At 44.1% G+C, this 21,353-nt stretch overlaps 1 protein-coding gene across 12 annotated transcripts in view; it reads left to right on the forward strand.

Moving 5' to 3' along the window:
- The window catches only part of ELAVL2 (ELAV like RNA binding protein 2), a 174,169-nt gene that overhangs the window by 78,094 nt on the left and 74,722 nt on the right, over nt 1–21,353 (forward strand). The window lies entirely within an intron of this gene.

Consider the following 21,353-nt stretch of genomic DNA (forward strand, 5'->3'; position numbering starts at 1 on the left):
AGCTGGGTGGGAATTGGAGTAGCCAGGCACCTGTATAAGACTCTAGCAATGCAGTTGGAGGCTTAAGCTGATATGTTATGGTGCCAGACCCATCATTTTGATTGTATTTGACTTAAGAGAGCAGCTGAAATGACTAAAATATTCCAAGTCTTTTTTATTGTCCCCTGAGATGTGAAATTAAATTCATCAGCCTCCTTAGTTCATTTTATATTTTGGCCTGTGCATGGGCCTTCTCATTTTGCTATTGAATAATGTATAATGTTGTGAATGTGGTATCCTTCCCTCTTCATGTTTATCCTCCCTGATACGCACTGACGTTGTTTTCACTCTTTGGCTTTGATGAACTGCGCTGCCCTGAACCTCCTGTTGGTTTCTGTTCTCTGTCCTTATAACAGCTGTTCTTTGAGGTTTGTATTTGTCAGGAAACTACAGTAAGAAATGAGGTGTCCATAGGGGGAAGGGGAAGGATGAATCTGCCATTTTTCTGTTTGACCATGGAACGGCATTTAAAACAACCTGACACATTCTCTATTCTCATCATCTTTTCCAGGATGCACAATGATCCAAAAGTAGTATGCACATAATTTCAGAAGAGAAACTGAATACATTTTCCTTAGCAAACTTTACTACATGTCTCATTTTGTTTTGAGTTGGCAGATCTTCCCATAATGGCTAGTGAAGTGCATATGTCCAAGTTGTTTTCCCAACAGATATTAAGCGTTTCCGACACAGTATGGATTTGCTGAGTACTGACCTTCCAAATGAATTTGGTGATTACCAGGTTGACCAGCAGTGTGATATAGTGGGGGTTGCAGGTTGGGGCCCCGCCTCTGTGTCTGCCTACCTAGTTCAGTAAAAGCTGAGCCTTAGCTGCCTTCTCTTTATTTGGAAAAACAAAGAAACAAACAACAAAAAAAGGAATGTTAAGCACACGTGGTTTTAAAGATTTCTCTGGATCTGTAACTTTCCTTAGTTAGGAAAACTTGGCATAACTGGGCTTTCTTCTTGGAACTGCTTCTCCAGGAGGGAATTCATTGGGGCACAGGTTCTGTCTTGTTACTGCTTCCCCCAGCATGAGCATGTTGTGTGGTACTGCCCCTGCTCTTGCAAAGTCACGTTCATGTATTCAAACACTTCTCAGAAGCATTTTCTTATGATCCAGTTTCTTAGTGTATCCTATTTTTTTCACAGCGTAGACTACAGTTTCAAACACCAGTTGTCATTAGCTTGTTTTGCCAAATAGCTTTTCTACTAAGTTTTTTGAATGCCTGCATTGTTTATGTCCAGCATGTGGCAGGCTTTTTAAACGGTTTGAACCTATTGGGTTTCTCGTCCTCTGTTAAAACATACGATGAGATACTCTGATGCACATGTCCTTTCTCAGTTGTCAGTTTCTTGGTTTTTTCCTTTTTGTCATCCAGATAAAATTTTAATTTGCAGATTGTGTCCTGTGTTGTGGTTCTGCTAGTGGTGCGTACTTTGCTGTGCAGTAACCGGAAACTTCTTCGTTTTATTTTTTAAAGATTTATTTATCTTCATTGCAAAGTCAGATAAACAGAGAAGATCTTCCGTCCGATGATTCACTTCCCAAGTGACCTCAATGTCTGGAGCTGTGCTGATCCGAAGCCAGGAGCTTGGAACTTCTTAAATGTTTTCCATGTGGGTGCAGGATCCCAAGGCTTTGGGACATCCTTGACTGCTTTCCTAGGCCACAAGCAGGGAACTGGATGGGAAGCAGGGCTGCTGGGATTAGAACCAGTGACCATATAGGATCCTGGTGCTTTCAAGGCGAGGACTTTAGCCACTAGGCCACTAGACTGGGCCTGGAAACTTCTTATCTGAGTTTTCTTGAGTATCCAGCACAGTGTTCTGCATATAATAGGATTTGCATATTAAAGTAAATGTGGAGGCTTTTGTCCTTCAGAGGTGTCATTTTGGAAGCCTATGTTTCCTTGTCCTTTCGGTAGTGACTAAAGCCCTGCTGGAATCCTCTGCCTTCAAAGGTCCCTGATGCCTTTGTTCAATAAGCAGCCTCCTTGTTTTCAGGTTGGTGCATGGGCTGTTTATTTGTGTGGAATTGTACTAGTTAGGTATGCTCTCCAGCAGTAAGTGTGTTTCTTCGGTTTGAGAATTCCGGTGTTGCTTGCCGTCATTCCATTTAAATGGTTCTTTGATTATGAGCTGAGCTCTTGTCATCTTTAGTTTCTCTTTGTTTTTTTTTTTTTTTTTAAATTTATGGGTCTAGTGTGAAACAAATGAAGTAAAAATAATTTAGTACAATGAATCATCTGGAAGTGGGATGACTCCACTACAGAGGGTAGAAGTTGGTTACCTTTCACAAAGACTGAAATAAATTCTAGGTAGATTCTGTCCTTTATAAATGTGAGTTTGTTGGATGAGAAGAAAATGAGGTGGTCTCCCTTTCTAGCCAGATGGCTACCAATTAGTAACTTGAATGATGTGGGGACTCAGCTGAACTCTTAGGAGAAGGGACACTGCCTCAGTGAGCAGCTGGTGGGAGTGGGACAGACCCACTGCACGTGGACAAGGGTCTCAGTGCAGTTCCTTGTTGCTTCTCTCCTGAGATCCTCCTCTCGACCTCTGTGCCTTGCGGTCTCCTTCAGTTATGTTATGGGCCGTTGTGCCCAGGATTGCTTACCAAACCGTGGAGGTGAGTAGGACTTGTAAATTAAAGTAGAATTGCTTCATCAGAGTGTCTCAAGAAGTATTTGGCTATCTAAAATGGGCTTGTTCGTGTAGGATGGGGCATACAAGTTATATCCAGATGTAATCTTCGTGATTCTAGCCTTTTAAATCTCTTGCATGTTTTAAGAATGCTGACCGTTTTAGGTATGCTGTTGTAAAAATTCTTGTGTTTATCGCAGGTTACTGTCACTTGTTGACCACTTGTGATCCTTGTTAAGCATTGCGCTTGCCTCTGAGCAAATGCCCACCGTGTTGATGTTGAGCTATTGGAAAGTATGTAAAATTCTTAACTTGACATATGACCGTACTTTTAGCTGTTTAGTAACAAAGTGCCTTTTATTTTTTTAAAGGATTTATTAATATGAAATATAAAATTAGAGAGATCTTTCATCTAATGGTTCACTCCCCAAAGGCCACAATGACTGGGGCCTAGCCAGGCCAAAGCCAGGAACTTCTGGATCTCCCAGCTGGGTGAAAGGAGCCCTGTTACTTGGGCCTTCTTCCTCTGCTTGCCCAGGCACATGAACAGGGAGTTGGATTGCAAGCGCAGTATCTGGAGCCCCACCTGCGACCTCTATGGGATGTGCGAATTGTAGTCTGCGATTCAGCCCAGTGCACTACAGCACTGACCTCAGTAATAATGTGTTTTGACTTGGTCAAAGAAAATTTAATACTTCATTATATATGTTATGTGAGTTTAATTATTTAGTAGTTTCTGGTCGACTTATATAAGTTTAACGTTGAATGAACGAGGAAAGGCCAACTAACACATGTGTGGGTGTGTGTATTTCATTATTAATTTGAATTTTGCAAGTTCTAGTGATTATGGCAGCTTGACCTTAGCATAGATTAGAAATACGTTTTTGGAAAATAGCATAAAAGCAAAAACCAATTCTTGACAAAGTTAATGTCTTAAGAATCATGCCAATTTATTTAGTGTAGTGTCTGATAATTTTCAAAAGTTGTTTTGATTCATTATTTGTAACAAAATCTGGTTGCTAAGCAGAGAAAATGTACTTTAAGGGGAAAGGAAGTTAATCTTTCCTGAAAGTCACAGATCCACCAAGAAGTAAATTGAGCATTGTCTGCACTTGTCTGGAGACTTCATTTGTGCTTTTGTCTTCCTAGTCAATTTCCATGTTAGTTTGAGAGGAGAGAATGTTTGAAGGTGTGAGGCCTCTGAGACCTGAGGCTCACTGATGTGGAATCTCTTTGCCACGGGTTACATTGTATTGAGACTTTTTTTGAACTGGATACTTTAACTGTACAATTGCACTGAAGTCTACATTTGAATACAAATGGGCCTATTTAGTTTTGGATATAGACATCTGTAGTGGGTGTATATGGGAGGAACTGTGTGTGTAAAATGTGATAGTTTGAGTTTAGGGCAGTCTAGTGGCACTAAATTTTTGTAATCTCTACCTTTGAAGAAAGATACTGGTTGTATTCTTCATAGTTACAGTTGTACTTCTTATCTGATAGTCACATATTCTAGAGTTAGCTCAAGATCTTAAAAATACCCCAAATGATCATGAACAATGATGAAAGATGCATAAAGACCTGATATTTACAGTCTTTTATCAAATTGGAGTTGTTTGGTAAATGGAAAGCTACTTTTCAAGTTTATCAGGTTGCCCATTTATCTTATGGGCTGATAAGCAGGATCCATAAATACTGCTAGGTAGTTTTATTTAAGTCGAATAGGAAAATGTAGCCTCTCTTTAGTAACTATGATGTGGCTTTTATTTTGACTCTTGTACACTGTTAGTAAATGTAGAATTGTAACGTATTTAGTGTTGGGTGTTTGTTGTCAATTCATGTTTTATCCTGTAACCTGAAAGAAGAAAGAATCAACCTGTTTTTGCAGAGTGAATTTGTTTTGCACTTTTCAGAAGCCTTATTTTATTTACCTCATAAAGTATGGACTTGGGAGTGCATGAGGATTTTCTCTATTTTTAATAAGGAAAATTACCATGGGTTCTGTGGGAGGGGGGGAAGTCAATAATATTAAAGCAGTGCTCTGCAATGTTAAAGATTTGCAGTTGATGGAGAATAATTTAATGTGCCCTATAAAACCCTCAATTTTGGAGTTCCTCCAGCTTTTTATTTTTAGCTGTGGCTTTTTAGTTAACAAGAAGAGGTGAAAAGTATGGTTTTCTCCTTGGACTCTGCCTGAAATTGCTGGAACTTTCAGTGCTGTGGGACCTCAGGGATTGATGGAGACCCTCATTACTCCTGCAGTGGTGTTGTCTTTCCCCTGCTTGTGCAGTCCCCTGCTCCTCCCCCAGAGGAGCCCAGTACTGAGTTAATTACCTCAAGGTTTTAAGCTGATTGTAATTGCTCTGATATTGTCAAATGAACCCAGGGCAGTCTCTGGCAGCACTTTAAAAAATGTACACAGGAAACAAGGTAGCAGCTTGGAATCTGTGAAAGGATGGTTAGTTTCTAAGTTAGTGGGAAGCAAACCTGTGCTTCCCAGAGTGTGCAAGAGGGGCGCTTTAAGAAGTTGTGGAAAATGGAGTTAAAAGAGAACTTTATTTTGGTCCCCCATGAAGCTTTGGAAGTCCCCACGTACGAACTCTGGATTCCCACCTGCCTCCTGTACCATCCTCTCACCCTGCTGTCGAGCAGCCAGGCTGTAGTTCGGCCTGCCTTCCTACCCTTCCTGCCTGCAAAGGATTTCTGTACGTCCTGAAATCATCTTTTCTGCCATCTGCCTTCTTTGCCATTTGTGAAAAAAAAAAATCTTCACAGGAGTTTATTTGAGTGTAATAAAGGTTGCAAAAAAGCTGAAGAACTCTGTGAGCTTCTACTCTATCCCTGATTATTCCCTGATCTACCTCCACGCTATCCTGAGTTGCAAAGAAGTATCTTTTGGGGGGTGTTGCCTCCCCACACCCTTTTCTGGTACTGTAATACATCATTGTGTCTGAATTAACTGTTCTTCTTAGCTGTCATATTTGTTGGTAAGGTGTCTCTTTAGTTCAAATTCAGAATTGTACAAGCATGGCCATGTAGATCCTTTTTTTTTTTTAAAAAAATCTGAGAGGCCGATTTATAGAGAGGGGGAAGGAGAGACAGACTGGTCTTCCATCAGTTGGTTTACTATCCAAATAGCTGCTACAGCCAGAGCAGGGCCGGGCAGAAGCCAGGGAGCAAGCAGGAGCTGCTTCTAGGTCTCTCCCATGGCTGCAGGGACCCCAGAACTTCAGCTGTCCTCTGCTGCTTTCCCAGGCCATGAGCAGAGAGCTGGGACATGAACTGGCGCCCATCTGGATATAGCATATCTGTATATAAAGGATATAACTTTATTTTTGATTTCACAACTGGCCACCAGATATATTTACTTGAATGACAAAACGAGATAGATCTTTCTTCTGCTGGCTTTTTTTTTTTATAATTCATACAATCTTAATCTATAATTTTTCTTAAATAATTGTACAAGTAAACAAGAGTATATTTTAAAGGATAGTCACAAATAATGTATAAAAACAGCAATTTGCCCTCATATTTTACTTCCAGACAACTGAAGAACATGTCAGTGGTTATGAATAACACGCTTAAAGCATCATGGTACCTTTGTGCAATGAAATTCTCCATTTTGCCCTCAAAGCATAAACTAGCTTTTCTCCAAGTGAGATTGTGAAGTATCAAAGAGAGTCACAAAACATCTATATGGACAATATGTTCCCACTTTTTTTTTGGTGGGAATCCCAAGTGGTATTTTTTAATGTATTTTATTATATTTTTGACAATCTTTGCATGATTAATTAGGGTAAAAAGGTTCAGTGGCTATAGGAAAGTGGGTAAGACTATTATTTCCATATTTTTTCCTTTATGTATAAAGGGGGCTATTAAGGGAGAAGGCCCACCCAATTTCCCATCCTCCCTAGGTCCCGCATGTAGGGTATGTTCTGAGGTTCTTGCTCAAGTGATTTTGATAGTTCACCAGTTATAAATTGCTGCCAATCTTGCCATTCCAAGCACTATGAGGTCATTGAAGAATCCACTGATTGACATAGTCTGTCATAGAGTCTCTGCTCCGTATTTCACTGCCAACATATAGCTGAGATGGTTGATTGACCTGTTCTGTCTTCTCTCTTTTCTTGGTTAGGGTTCTGAGTCCAGCATTTTGATTGAGGAGATCTCCAAAGAAACTTTGTCTGAGGTGTTCTCAGACCAGATTCTTGTATGTACTAGCAAGTACAGGGCCCCGTACAGTCCATCGCCTTGATCAGCTGGTGGTTGTGATTGCTGGGTTGGTTCTGTTTTCAGCCCCGACTTCCACTGGAACCAATGGGTGTTGCAGTCCAGCCTGGTTCTTCCCAGCACACACTCGGCCCTCACATAAACCAGTGGGAGCTGCAGCCTAGTTGGAGCGATCCACAATAATCCCCACCAGGCCCACTCCCTACCCTGGTTTGCCAGTATGTGAGGCAGTAGTACAGTCTGTCCCACACCCCATTCCACCCCAGTCCCTGTCCTGGTTTTCATGCCCTCCTGTGGAAGTGGTAACCCAAGAGGGATGAGCCCACTATTTCCCTCCCGGGCCTCTCCCACTCCAGGATTATGCACTCTCCAGGTAGTTCTGTGCTTTGACTTGACAGAACTAGTCCTCAGTGCCAGCTTCTGCCAGCTGATGCTGTGGCTAAGCCCAAACAACCCTCACCCACTCCCAGTTTATGCACTCTCCAGGTAGTTCTGTGGTTTGACTTGACAGAATTAGCCCCCAGTGCCAGCTTCTGCTGGAACTAAGCCCAAGCAACCCTCACCCACTCTAATTTATGCTTGCACCAGTAAGAATAATCAGCTCAGCCTGGCTTTTCCCTGATCTAGTCCACATGAGGCGTACAGGTGTTGTAGCCCTGCTTAGTCTGGTTTGCCCCGATCCCAGCTAATGCTCTCCAGTGGGAGTAGCTGTCAGGTAAGGGGACCCTCCCTTATTCCCCCTGCCGGCTCTGCCCCCTCCCTTCCTGGTTCTCATGTGTGCTGGTTGGGCACTGCGGTCGCATCTGGCACAGGCAACCTCACCTTGGCATTCCGTATTGTGCACTGGTTTTTGTTGCGATCGAACCCGGCTCGACCCACACTGTTCTGGTGCTTGGATTTGCCAGTGGATGACGTGGACAGATTCAGCCTGGTCTTCCCCCAACCTCTGCCAGATGTATGCCAGTGGGTAACTTTCCATGGCCTGTTTTGGGCTGTTTCCTATCATGTTTCTTGTTCTTACCTGCTGGGTCTGTGTCCTGCCAGAGGAGTTGCCCAGGCTCCTCCATCAGAACCTCTCCCAGTGCCAGATTTTGCACATACCAGTGGGTCCATGAGCCTGCACTACTCAGTTCACCTCCTGTCCTAGCAGGAATAGTGGCTTTTTCTGACTGGCCTTCAACCCAAACTGGTCCTTATTGGGTGTTTCAGCCCAGCCATGGCTCGTCCATACCCACATATGGCTCACACATGGCTCAGTAGGGGTTTGAGACCTTACCTAGTACATCCCACATCTACCCTGGTCCTCCAGGACACCAGAGGGTGTTGGAGTCTGGCCCAGCTCGGTGCATCCAGTCCCAGTCCACACTTGTCCCAAGGGAGACTACAACTGTTTCCGGATCAGAACGCAGCCCCCATTCCAGGCCACGCACCCCTTGGTGGGAACCTCAACCCGGCTAGGTTGTCCCCTTAGCTCACCAGCCGGGCCTGTTCCCAGCCTTAGGTTACACGCATGCTGGTGGTTGCTGTGACTCAGCTTGGTTCAGCTCCTTACCTGTCCCGAACTCTGCCTTAGACATTGTGGCTTAGCGTTGCTGGCTCACGCAGATCAGTAGGCACAAGAGCCTAGCTCGGCATGACCTGTGCTCCCTCCTGGTCTCTAGTTTTGCTTGTGGGCTAAGGTTTGCTCAGTCCGACCTGGTCCACTCTGTTCCATTACCAAGTGACACATTACCCAGCTTTTGGAGCTACTCTGGCCAGCTTGTCCGACCCCCAGGTCTGGACCACATGCTCACCAGCTATGACTCGCCAAGGAAGTTTCCCAAGTTCCTCCACTTAATCCACTCCCAGACCTAGGTCTCATACATGCCATTGGATTTAGGCCAGGTTCCAGTGAAGTCTGGCCTTCCATTTGGCCTTGTATGAGCTGATGAACATTGCAGCCCAGCCCACCCCACACCCTGTTCAGGATGCACATTTGGGTGCTGCTGCCCTGACCAGTCCAGACTGTTGCCGGTTCCTTTACCTGTGATTCACGGCAGGCTCCTTGGTTACACCTAGCTTAGTCTATCACCACCTCAACTTTTGAGCTAACCAGTGGAGCTAGAATTTCCACAGGGTTTGGCCCACACATCCCTCACAGAATCTGCCCCAGTTATAGTTCTAGTGCTAGTTAATGTAATGGCCCTGCTTAATGTGACCCTTCTCCTGTTCTCATGTCAGGTAATAGGATATGATTCTGCTGGACCAGCCCCAAGCCATAGCTTTTGCATAGATTGGTATTTGGTGCTTAGCATTGTTAAGTAATTACAAGTTTTTCAAAGGAAGACTACTGTCATTCGGAATCTTTTTTTTTTTTTTTAAAGATTTATTTTTATTATTTTTTTATTGGAAAGGCGGATATACAGAGAGGAGAGACAGAGAGGAAGATCTTCCATCCGATGATTCACTCCCCAAGTGAGCACAACGGCCAGTGCTATGCCGATCCGGAGCCAGGAGCCTCTTTTAGGTCTCCCACGCAGGTGCAGGGTCCCAAAGCTTTGGGCCGTCCTCGACTGCTTTCCCGGCCACAGGCAGGGAGCTGGAAGGGAAGTGGGGCTGCTGGGATAGAACTGGCGCCCATATGGGATCTCGGGCGTGCAAGGCGAGGACCTTAACCACTTGTGCCACCGTGCCGGGCCCATGTCATTAGGAATCTTTACGATTGCTTCACATTCTAGAAGCACAGTTGGTTCAACCTGGAGCTACCTAAGCAGCCATTCAAAGAACCAAAACCCCAGAGCTCCCTGGCTGGGCTGCCAGCAGGCGAAGCCTGGCACCAAATGGCGCACTGGCCGCCCGGGGACTGCTCACCATGTGCACATGGTGGCTTGTGTCTGGGATCCATGCATGAGATACCCTGTCCTGAGACCCACAAGTTTAAATTCCTAGGCCCAAGGTCGTGCCCCTCTCCAATCCCATTCACAGCCCAATGAAGGCGGTGGGTGGGTCCCAGACCTGCCCAGTTACAGAGACCTCCCCTCTCAGTGTACTCACCCAGAAGGGAGCAGCCCCCAGATCCCAGGCAGGCCTGAGTACAGCTCACCTCGTGCACATGGTGGCTGGTGTCTGGGATCCAGGCATGAGACACCCTGTCCTGAGACCCACTCCTCTGGTGGTTTCTTCTCCAAATGCCAGCAGCAGCCAGGGCTGGGCTAGACTGAAGGCAGTGCGTGTACATGTCCACCATGAGTGTTAAGGACCCAAGCACCTGGGCAGTTTCCACTGCCTTCCCAAGTGCATTAACAGGGAGCTGGGTCAAAACAGAAACAGCTGGGCCTAGAGTAGGCACTCTATGCAATGATGGATTCCTCAAGTAGCAGCCGTGACGCCGGCTCCTGCTGCCAGTTACTTAAATACATAATATTTTAAGATCATTTTCACTACTCCTCTCTTCCATCCTGGATCATTTCTTCTTGCTAGTTAGAGTCATGGTTGGACGTTGTTCACCATGCCATTAGTTGTATGATGAACTTCATACCACAAGGAATGTTCTGAGCATTTAACCTGACTTGTTTATGTATCTGTTAGATTTTAGCTAATGTGCAGCTGTGCTTGATAAATAGGATTCACTGGTTTCATTTTGGTCAGTTCTTAAAGTAGAAGGCCAACTGGCAAGGGAAGATGTAGGTCATTTTCAGACAGAGCAAGAATTTTCTGGAAAAATACTGCTGTGTCTTGGCTGCTGACCTGATGGCAGAGGTGTTCACACACCAGTGTTCTAATGAAGGGAAAGTTTCCTCCAGGCTCTCCTTTGCTACTGTGTCTACCATGCTGATTTCCATTCCTTACTCCCTTTTGCTCTTCTTAGAATGAAGGTTAGTGTCCTGATTCTTCAGTTCGCTTCTGAGACCTGAAGGATGGATATGTAACACATTTTGAAACTGTTCCACTTTTCTTTCGTTGATGGTTCTCAGTCTAGAGGTTGGCAGTAAAAAATTCTTTAAAATATGTATAAGGGTTCATTTGACTAGTTTTCCACCCACCACAGAATTTAAAAAATTGTCCTTGGGGCCTTAGTTCCCTTCCAAAAAATGGGTTAGTGTTTTGTTTAGTTGAATTTAAGAATAAGATAATAGATTGATGGTAAAAATTTCCATTTTGATCCAAAAGACATTGCAGTCATGACTGTTCTAGACTAGCATATAGTAGGTACTTTCTGAAAATCTTGACAGTGTCAAGGATTGTAACTGATTGCTGAGTATTTTACCTGTTATATAGTATTGCACTGAGTTTTTTTTTTTCTAAGAGACTTATATTTTTATATAGAATAAGATTGTTACAGGAATTCAGTACCCAAAAAGTTCGAGCAATTCTGAATGAGCAAAGTTCAGCCTTGGTTTCTTTGTCATTTGAAATTTTCATAGTAAGGCAGGAATCTAGTTTAATGTTAAAATACATTGTGTATGCTATGCATGGTCTCCTATTATTTCCTAGCATTTTAAATACTGGGGAGCAAAGTGCTTCATTTCTTTCTGCTCAAATACATGTCTAAATTCAGATGTTTAAGTTGGAGGTGGTAGTTTCTATAGCAGCAGTGACTTTGCCCTTTTATTCTTTTTCTTGGGTAGTGAAATATTTAGTATAAATTAGCCAGAGTGGTTATTATTCCTGGTTGTGGGTTCTTAAAGATTTTCTTGTGTGCCTTTGGCTTCTGTGGTTGCCCTTGTCAGTCTGCGGGTATGCTCAGAAGACTCCAAAAACGGTGGAGTATGTTTGCTTTGTAGACTTCTGTTTTCCCAGAATCTTATCACAACATGGTATGCATCCTGGGTCACAGAGGTTGCTTTGCTGTCCTTGGGTGGTTTCTTAGAGGCCTTTCCTTCTGCTATGACCCTGTACACCAGCCTGTGGCTGAGCGAGAAAGGGCTGAAGGTGTTTGATTTTGTTCACTTGTAGGATTTGTTCAAACTGTGATTTGGTAGCAGTGAAATGCATCTCTTCCTCTCCCTCTCCCAACCCCCCTCCTTCTCTCTTTCTCTCCCTCCCCCTCTCTCTCTTCCTCTCCCAACCCCCCCTTCTCTCTCTCTCTCTCTTCCTCTCCCAACCCCCCCTTCTCTCTCTCTCTCTTCCTCTCCCAACCCTCCCCTTCTCTCTCTCTCTCTCTTCCTCTCCCTCTCCCAACCTCCCCTTCTCTCTCTCTCTCTCTTCCTCTCCCAACCTCCCTTCTTTTTCTCTCTCTCCCTTTCCCTCTCTCTCTCTCTCCCCCTCTTCCTGCCTCCCTTGCTTTTCCTTTCCTACTCTTATGTTGTTATCTGATGAGGCTGCAATGGAAGGTTTCTCCTTTGGCAGGAAATGTAAAACCACATGGATAAATACGTGGAACCCTTTTTGTTTGCTACTTTGAATCACACTCCATAACATTTATTCTTTTTCTGTGGATCTCTCTTCTTGTTTCCTGCTGAGCAGATAAAGTAAGGGCGTGGGCTTCTAGAAGCACAGAGGGGGAGTTATGTGGTTCACAAAAACTGCCTGAATACACACACACACACACACACACACACACACACACAATACATATACACATATTACTATAGTGAGGGTGCTTCCATTATTGAATAGGGGAAAAGTTACCAGACTTTGTAGGTAGAGAATATAAGCTGGTAACAGTGGGAGGCAGCCTGGATAGTGGGGAAAAACTCCTGGGATTTGTTAGAACCCAGTGTGTGTGATGGAGCTGGGGAGAGCATATGCATGCAGAGGCAGGGGAAAGGAGGTCAGGTAGCGTGCCCCGCCCCCAGCTGAGCTGTGGAGTCTGTGAAGGCCTTCCAGAGAAGAGGGCCCTGTACGATGCTGACCATCGTGGAGATCAGTGTTGACCTGGAATGGAGGGTGGACTGGAGGACAGCTGGCCTGCCACCAGAGGTAACAGGTTTCAAATCCCCAGTCTCTACTTAATACTTGCGTGGACTCTGGAAGCTTAGAATTCCTGTTTTATAAACTGAAAGTAATGTATATAGCTCATAGCACGCGCAGGGATTAAATGAAATTTTGCCTGTAAATTGTGAAGCCCGAGGCTGGCGTGGAATAAGGAATCAATAAATGCTAGTTTCTTTTCCTTCTTGACTTTTTCTTACCCTCTTTAGTTGTAGGATTCATTAAGTTCTACCACAAAAGGCAGTCAGATTATCTGACTCTTTCCCGGAAGAAGATACCCCAATTCTGTGGAATGTTCCGGAACATGCTTTACTTATTTTTTTCTGTTAATTAAACATAATCTTTAACCAGTTAGAACAGGATTACAAAAACAGTGCATACACTCAAGTTATTTTAAAAATCATAATATTAGAAGGATGTTGGCTGTGAGTTTTTGCCTGGTTGTATATGAATTATTTCCCTGATGTTTGTTAAAAACGCTGACACCTGTAACAAGTCTTCTGATATGCACGTTACGATTGTAGAGATTACAGCTTTACCCCTCTTCCTGTGTCTTAGTTGCTAAACTGCTGTATACATTGGAGATACTGGTAACATCCATGGAGTTTTTAGACCAAGGGAACAGAAATAACGATTTATGGGGCCCGGCAGCGTGGCCTAGTGGCTAAAATCCTTGCCTTGAACGCCCCGGGATCTCATATGGGCACCGGTTCTAATCCCAGCAGCTCCACTTCCCATCTAGCTCCCTGCTTGTGGCCTGGGAAAGCAGTTGAGGACGGCCCAAAGCCTTGGAACCCTGCACCCAGGTGGGATACCCAGAAGTAGTTCCTGGCTCCTGTCAGCATAGCATCGGCCATTGTGGTCACTTGGGGAGTGAATCATTGGATGGAAGATCTTCCTCTCTGTCTCTCCTCCTCCCTGTATATCTGACTTTCCAATAAATAAATCTTAAAAAAAAAGAAATAACGATTTGTTTTAGATACCAACATCCTAAGTAGCTGAGGGCCACTGGTCATGCGACTCGGCTGGGATGATGGCAAGCAGCTGCACTTATTTTGGGGAGGGCGACACATAGTTTAAAGCCTGGTACATTAAAAATAGACAAGGTTGTCATTCTAATGTGAAAAACGTGCGGTATTGCAACCTGTATTTTTAAATACTGTCTTTGAGGGTCTCGGGTTAAACATTGCAGAGGTTGAAGTGAACTTTAGTCTGTCTCAGTCATCATTAGTGACCGTGTGCTAAACGTAGTTCCATATAGCTCGCTTTCAGGGGCCCCGGGCAGGAGCTGACAGACATGACTGGAAAAATGTGCACACTCCACTGTGTGTCGTGCAGTGTTCCCCTCTCGTGATTGAAAACCCTTGTTGCTCATTTAAATGTGGAAGCGAAAATAGGCTAACCTTAACCTCAAAGGCAGCAACCAAGTTTTCTAGAGTAGCATTGAGGAGACACCCTCCTTTGTCCGGCTGTAGCGATAACAGCCCCTGAAATCACTTAGCACTTTAGAGTTTGTCAAGTGCTTTGACACACTATCTGACAGAACATATGTGTATAATTAAAGCCTTGAAAGAGAACAGACCTCTTTACCCTTCTTGTTCTTTTGCAGAGTAGAAATAATTCAAAGACTAAATGCCTTTTTTTTTTAAAAAAAGGAAAAAGATCTTTTTTTTGAAAGGCAGAGTTACAGGGATGGGAACTGGAGGGGTGGGGGGGAGATCTCACATCCTCTGGTTCACTTCCTGAAGCGTGGCAGCCCCCAGGCTGAAGCCAGGAGCCTGAAGCTCTCTTCCGGTGCTGCCTTCCAAGGTCATTAACAGGGAGCTGGACTGGAAGTGGAGAACAGCCAGTACTCGAAATGGCACCCAGGAGGAATGCTAGCATTTTAAGCCCCAGCTCAACCCTCTCTGCCATGGCTGTTGCCCTTACTCAGTGATTTCGTGGTTTGAGTCTGAAGGAAATTTTGCCGTGTCAAAACTGTAACCTGTGCCGCCTTCCCCTGCCTGTGGGAGACAGTTACTGCTTCTCAACTGCTCCTGGAAGCAGTGTTTGTGCACATGTGTGCAGGCTATTGGCTTTAAACGCACATTCATGCTTACACACTTGCTTCATTGTCTCTCTCGTGGGGTGCTCACCTAACGCAGGGATCCGCGAGCATGTGTGTAAAATGTGCTTTAGCTGTTAGGATAAGTTGTCAGGTGGGAACTCTGACAAGGAAGAGCGGATAAACTCAGGTGAGGTGAGATCTGTAGTGACCAGGCATTGCTGCTGTTCCTGTTAAGGAGGTATGTGAGTCTGGGATTATGCAAGTATCCCTGCAGGGGATACACATATCATACACAGGGAGGCAAAGGAGGGCCTCACTGTTTTGGAGTGTATAGCAAAATGTAGTAAATAGCCAGGAATTTATTGACCGTAAAGCGTTATAGGTGCATGTACGTATTCTATTTGGTCACTGCCAAGAAATCTTCCCAGGAAGAAGGAGAGGAGATGATGCAAAAACTAGTACATTTCTTAGTGTGAATCTTTTTAAGATGCTCTGACTTTCCGTACTAAATAATTCATAGTCATTTCTAAATCAAAAGTGCGTGTCTCTTGAGGCTCTGGGAACTTTATGCATCAGCTGAAAAGATCTCTTAGGCAAGTACCAGTAAACGAGGTGGTTCATATTTCAGAGAGGAGGAAAGCTGGCTGGCTGTATCGATGATGCTTTACACAGCAGGGATGCCACCGAGGGCAAGGTGGCGAACACTGCTCCCTCCACATACCTGGACAAATCAGACACTTTGATGTACACTGGGGCAGTGTGTCTTCATTTCCAGGTTCTCTCAAGTCCTACAGAGACCTTTGTGTACGTCAGCATACCTGAGCAAGTACAGGTACCTGTTCTCACAGTTGTCGTTTTGGAGGCGTTTGTTTTGGTGTGGACTGCTTGGAATCAGATACTAAACTTTGATTTCCTGTACGTAAGTCTTGCTGAGTGAATGAAATGTCTGCTAAAAGGAGCATGGTACCACTTTATGACATTTGTGAATGAAAGGTTTGTGTCTTTAAACCTTGGTGGTAAGATGTTTGTAAGGTCTCTTGATGTTTGGGAACTTGAACGTGAAGGGACACATGGTTGTGTTGTGTAGAGGAGCTCTGTTTTTAGCTTACCTTATGAAAACATTGGGATTAAATTTGAGGAGTTCCAATCTGCCTTTCACAAGTTGTATTCCATGAGGGAGTTTTCTTTAGCTGTGACTTTGTAAAGGAATGTGAAGATAATCTAATTTCTATGTTGATTACTATGTTAACCATCTTAATTTTGCAATTCAAATTCATCTGTCTATACCAAACAAAAACTCTGCAGAACCGTGGCAGTAGTTGATTTTATTCCTATTGTATTCATATCCCTTTTTAGGTTCTATAGCCAAATAATGACATGGGAATTAATTAGGCTCACTGAGGTTGGAATGAAAGAATGAGGTTGGGGTGATTCATCACCATTACAGGCGGAGCGCAGCCTGTAAGCAACACTGGGTTAGTCTGTGGCGTAACCTGCACTACCATAGGGGTCAATAAAAACGCCCGCTGGAAAATACAGTTTGTAAAACTTTTGAGGTTCTTATTTTGAATTCTGACAAATGTAAGGGGGCTGTCCTAGGTTATGAATCTATTTCTGACATGTTTAATATTTACATTTTTGATTTTACGTTAGATGTTAAGTAAACAAGTAGCTAAGTTCTTTTATAAAAATTGTACATGAATTCTTAATTTAATGCTTATAAACTCACATGTTTGCATGTTGAGTTTCCTTAAGGAGACATATATTCTTGAAAGTACAACTTTCTCTATCTTATTTTTTGTTTTTAAGAATTACAGTGAGGGAGAGAGGTGTCTTCCTTCCTTCACCGATTCACTCTCTTAAGTGGGTGCAGTGGTGGCCAGGGCTGCGGGTCAAAGTCAGGAGCTTTGTCTGTATCCCGTTCCCATGTGAGTGGCCCTTGGGAGGGACATCCTCTGCTCCCATGCTCTGCTTTCCCCTGGGCCATTAGACAGGAATTAGGTCAGACATGGGGCCACTGGGACTGGAACTGGTACCTCCACTGGGTGACATCAGGTAGCCCACTTTACCCACGACCACAAAGCCTACTCCACATTTTGTATGCCTAGTGCTCAGAATAAGTGCTTTGGTAGATTTTGTTTGACTCTAAGCAAACTTCTTGATACTGGATATAAGCACTTTGCAGATGTAATTGAAGTACAGTGTGTTAATGCCTGCTTCCTTCTGCGTGTATCTGGAATCTGCTGACAGTTTTTCTGGCATTGCTCTAGTGGGAGTCATTCTTTACCCTACACTTGGATGACTGTCTGATTCTTCACTCATGTAACGGCTCCCAAACTTACTGAATCCTCCTGCCAACCAAATCGTATTTATTGTCACTCCCTTTTTGTATTTATAAATATACATAAACATGTATGTATTTCTATGTTGCTACTCTGTTGTTGAGAACATTTCTGTGGTTTCTTCCATCAAGAACCTGTGTGGCCTCATCACTTTGACTTATCTTCTAGTCTCCCTATGGTTCCTTGCTGTTCGGCAAAGAACAGCTTTGCCTTGGCTGGTCTCCCTGCCAGTACCTAGAAATCCCATATGGAGGCTGCAGTTTTTGTTGCACTTGGAGCAAGTAACTGTACACTTAGGGGCTTGAAACTCCACAAGCTTCCCTTGTGATTCTGAAGATTAGAAGACCACCATGGGTCACAGTCTCCCAGGGCTGAGGTGAAGGTGTTTGCAAATACATTCCCTTCGGAGGCTGAGGGAGATTACTTTCATTGCCTTTCCCATTTCTGCAAACTGCCTCTGTTACTTTGGCTGGTGGCACCTTTGGAAGTTAGCTAGCAGTGAACCAGCTGATGGAAACACTCTCTCTGTCTTCCCCCCTCCTCTAATTCTGGCTTTTAAATAGATAAATAAATATTTAAACAGAAGTTAGCCGTGGGCTGACAAGTCCTTCCAGGTTGCTTGGACATGAATTGCAGTCTTCTGATTTCTCTTTTGCACAGACCATTAGCATTACATTGGGATCACCTAGGTAATTTGGAATACTCTGCCTTTCTCCTTTGGGCCAGCTTTAGTTCCATGTTCATCTTTTTTTTTTTTTTTGCCTTTTTTTTTTAGATTTATTTTTATCATTTTTTTTTATTGGAAAGGCGGATATACAGAGAGGAGAGACAGAGAGGAAGATCTTCCGTCCAATGTTTCACTCCCCAAGTGAGCACAACGGCCAGTGCTATGCCGATCCGAAGCCAGGAGCCTCTTCCGGGTCTCCCACGTGGGTGCAGGGTCCCAAAGCTTTGGGCCGTCCTCTGCTGCTTTCCCAGGTCACAGGCAGGGAGCTGGAAGGGAAGCAGGGCTGCTGGGATAGCACTGGCGCCCATATGGGATCTTGGGCGTGCAAGGCGAGGACCTTAACCACTTGTGCCACCGCGCCGGGCCCTTCACGTTCATCTTGATCTGCTGTGTTACATGACATTCACAGAGTTTAGGCAGTAGAAGGTGAGCATCTGGTGGATGGGGATGCATCACTGTACCTACTGCAGTGTCTCTTTGAAACCTTGGCTCAGCTCACCTCTGAGACCTGCTGTTTAGTGCTGAAAACGTAATTCCCCATCTCCACATTGGTGGACACTTTCATTTGTTTCAAAGCATGCTTCTGTCCATAGGTGTTCCTTCTTGGTATCTCTCACTGTAAATGTATACTCCAGCATATGTTTTCATTGCTGCCCTCCAGCACCCAAGGCTGTTCTGACTTCCTGGGAGTTGCATGCAAATGTTTGCTGTGTGGATGGTGGAGCAGGCTGTGCAGTTTAATTACATCTTTCCAACCAGATCTTTCCTTTTCTAGTGTTTAGCATGTGTTCCTCAATAGGACCCACAGTGAAGGGAAGGACTTGGAATCCTCAACTCATTGCTGTCAGCTCTCTAGTCTCAAAGTTTTTTCATCCTGCCAGCTTTGGAACTATAAAACCTCAGAAAGATTGGCATTGGGGGCATTCTACTTTGTAGGAGTCACAGGGGCTGAGGGACAGAAAATGTTAATGTTTGCTGCCAGAGAACATTCCTCCCTGTGACTCCTGCATCTGTTTCATTTCTTCTCTGGCAGCTCTTGGGCTCTTGTTAGCCCCACGGCCAGAAATCTGAGTTGGAGGTTGAGCAATCTGCAGGAGCTGGTGAGCCAGTTCAATGGTGTGGGCATAGAGCGAAGGGAACAAGGACTCTGGAATTGAGGCAATCCCTTGAAAATGCAAAGTACCAGCATTTGTTGTTTTAGGAAGCATAAAGCAAAGATGCTTAAAGAAAACCATGTAATTAATGTCTTCTATGGTTCCTAGGTTAACCCCATGGTTTTAGACTTGATCTTGTTCTTCCTTATTAATTCCTCGTAACCAGGAGTATATTCTGAAAGTTCCATTTTAATGATCTATGAAAGAGAAAATGTTCTGTATGTCGGCGGTTTCTTCTAGACAGATGATCCTGTGAGCTGCTTTACTAGCTCTCAGAGGTGAGCCCCTAGTGAGCTCCCGGCTCCTGGAGGTGAGTGAGCCCCTAGGCAGCTCTTGGCTCCTGGGGGTGCGCCCCTAGTGAGCTCTTGGCTCCTGGAGGTGAGCCCCTAGTGACCTCTTGGCTCCTGGAGGTGAGCTTCTCACCAGTGCTTTTCCAGCCCTTCCTTGAGTTCCCTGAAGGAACATGTCTCATGGCAAAATTGACATCCTACGTGTGACCAGATTTTTTTCTTAGGCTTTAGGAAGAAGTGTCTTCTGTTCAGCTTTTAGATGGAGATCTGAAGTGGTCACAGAAAGGCTCTGCCCTGGATTGATGTCCTGCTGGTGCTGTTCGAAGTGCTGAACATTCTAGTTCACGTACAAGCTTGGTCGTTCCAACCTGAGAATGTTGTCCTTGTCCCCTAGCCTGATTCTTCTCAGAGGCATTACCATTTATGTTTGACTAACATTTTTAAGTCAGTATCAGAATGCTTTGCGATCTTTCAGTCATGATGGGTTCCCAGAAGCCTTTGTAATCAAAAGAGGTATACTTTTTAAATCGTCTGTGTTTGCATTTTTTGTTGCTTCTGGCATTGAAATCACACTCACTTGGTGTCGTGTTTGGAAGTATTACCAGGGTTTTCTGGTTGGTGTGATAGGTTTTTGAAATAAAAGCTCACAACTAGTGCCTCCAACGATGAATAGAACTGGGATTTGATTTCAGTGAGTAAGGGTAGTTGGGGTGAGGCATTTGCCAAAACTCAGAAATAATGCTTTCATAATGATTTCTTGTTTGAAATACTGGAAATGGAATAAGAAAACAGGTTGGTAGGTTTGCATTTATGGAGGCAAATTGTCTTTCCATTTTTTAATCTGTGAAGGAGCTATTCTTGACATTGCATACATTTTTGCAGGCTTGGTCTGTACAAAAACCTGAAATGGTAATAGGGTGAGTTTGGAGATGAAACTGGAGGAGCAAAGCCAGAAAGAAGGGTACAAAGAGATGCATTCAGATACTTAGGTGCTTGATGAGTTGATTAGTAACAATAATGGTTTGCATTTCATTTGATAGGAAACTGGCAGGTTTGGGGAGAGCCTTGTGGAGATAGCATCAGGGTGGATTAGAATGAGGCAGGACCTTGTGGGGTACTGTCATTTGTTGGTCCAGAGGAAGATGAGAGCCCAGACCAGGAAGGTTGCCACAGCAATGCAGTGGGCTGCAGGTTGGACCAGCCTTCCCAGGGGCTGTGCTGGACCTCAGCAGTCCCATTGTGCCTTCAACCTGCAGAGGTCTGATCTCAGATCAGATGGTGTCTGGGTTATGGAAGCCCCCTTTCTACCCTGCAGACATCCCAAGTGAACGAGGGGGTCCTCAGCACATTTCTACTGTCTTTCATTAGCGTGCTGTCTTGCTTGGTGGCTGTTTATTAAGATATTTAAAATGGGTGAGGATGCTAGTGACCTTAGTTTTCAAATTTTTTGAGCTGAAAGATTTTCTCTGACTAGGAAACTCTCAGGCTGCTTTGATTTTTCAGATTTGTGCTGTTCCCGGGTAGGAAAGAGCTAAGGTGTTTCTATCGTTCATTATAGTGGAAACTACAGATGTTAAAGCATACGGTCATTAAAATAAAAAGTGCAAATCCAGTTTAAAAGCCTTTATGGATTTGAAGGAAGTAAACCGTGGCTGTGAAGAGGTCGAGCTGGCTCCCCAAATAGCCCAATGCGTGCTTCTGTCAAATCTAAGGCCTCTTTTGGAGCCCTGTGAAAGATGAGAATATTCTAGACTGATCTGTGTTAAAGTGCCTTTTCATAAATTATTACACGGAGAGTAACAGGAGGAAAAGCAGTCTGAAGTGTCACAATTGATGTCTAAATTAAGAGGCGAACATATATTGAAACATTATTTTTTAAGCCGTGAAATTAATGGCTGTTTCGCTGGAATATGGCCTTTTTTGCCTGCCAAAGAGTTTCAGAGGCAGTGGGACCTATAAATAGTG

Source organism: Ochotona curzoniae, unplaced genomic scaffold (assembly GCF_017591425.1).
Source record: "Ochotona curzoniae isolate NIBS_2020 unplaced genomic scaffold, NIBS_Ocur_1.0 scaffold_3208, whole genome shotgun sequence".
In the NCBI taxonomy this organism is placed as follows: Eukaryota; Metazoa; Chordata; class Mammalia; order Lagomorpha; family Ochotonidae; genus Ochotona; species Ochotona curzoniae.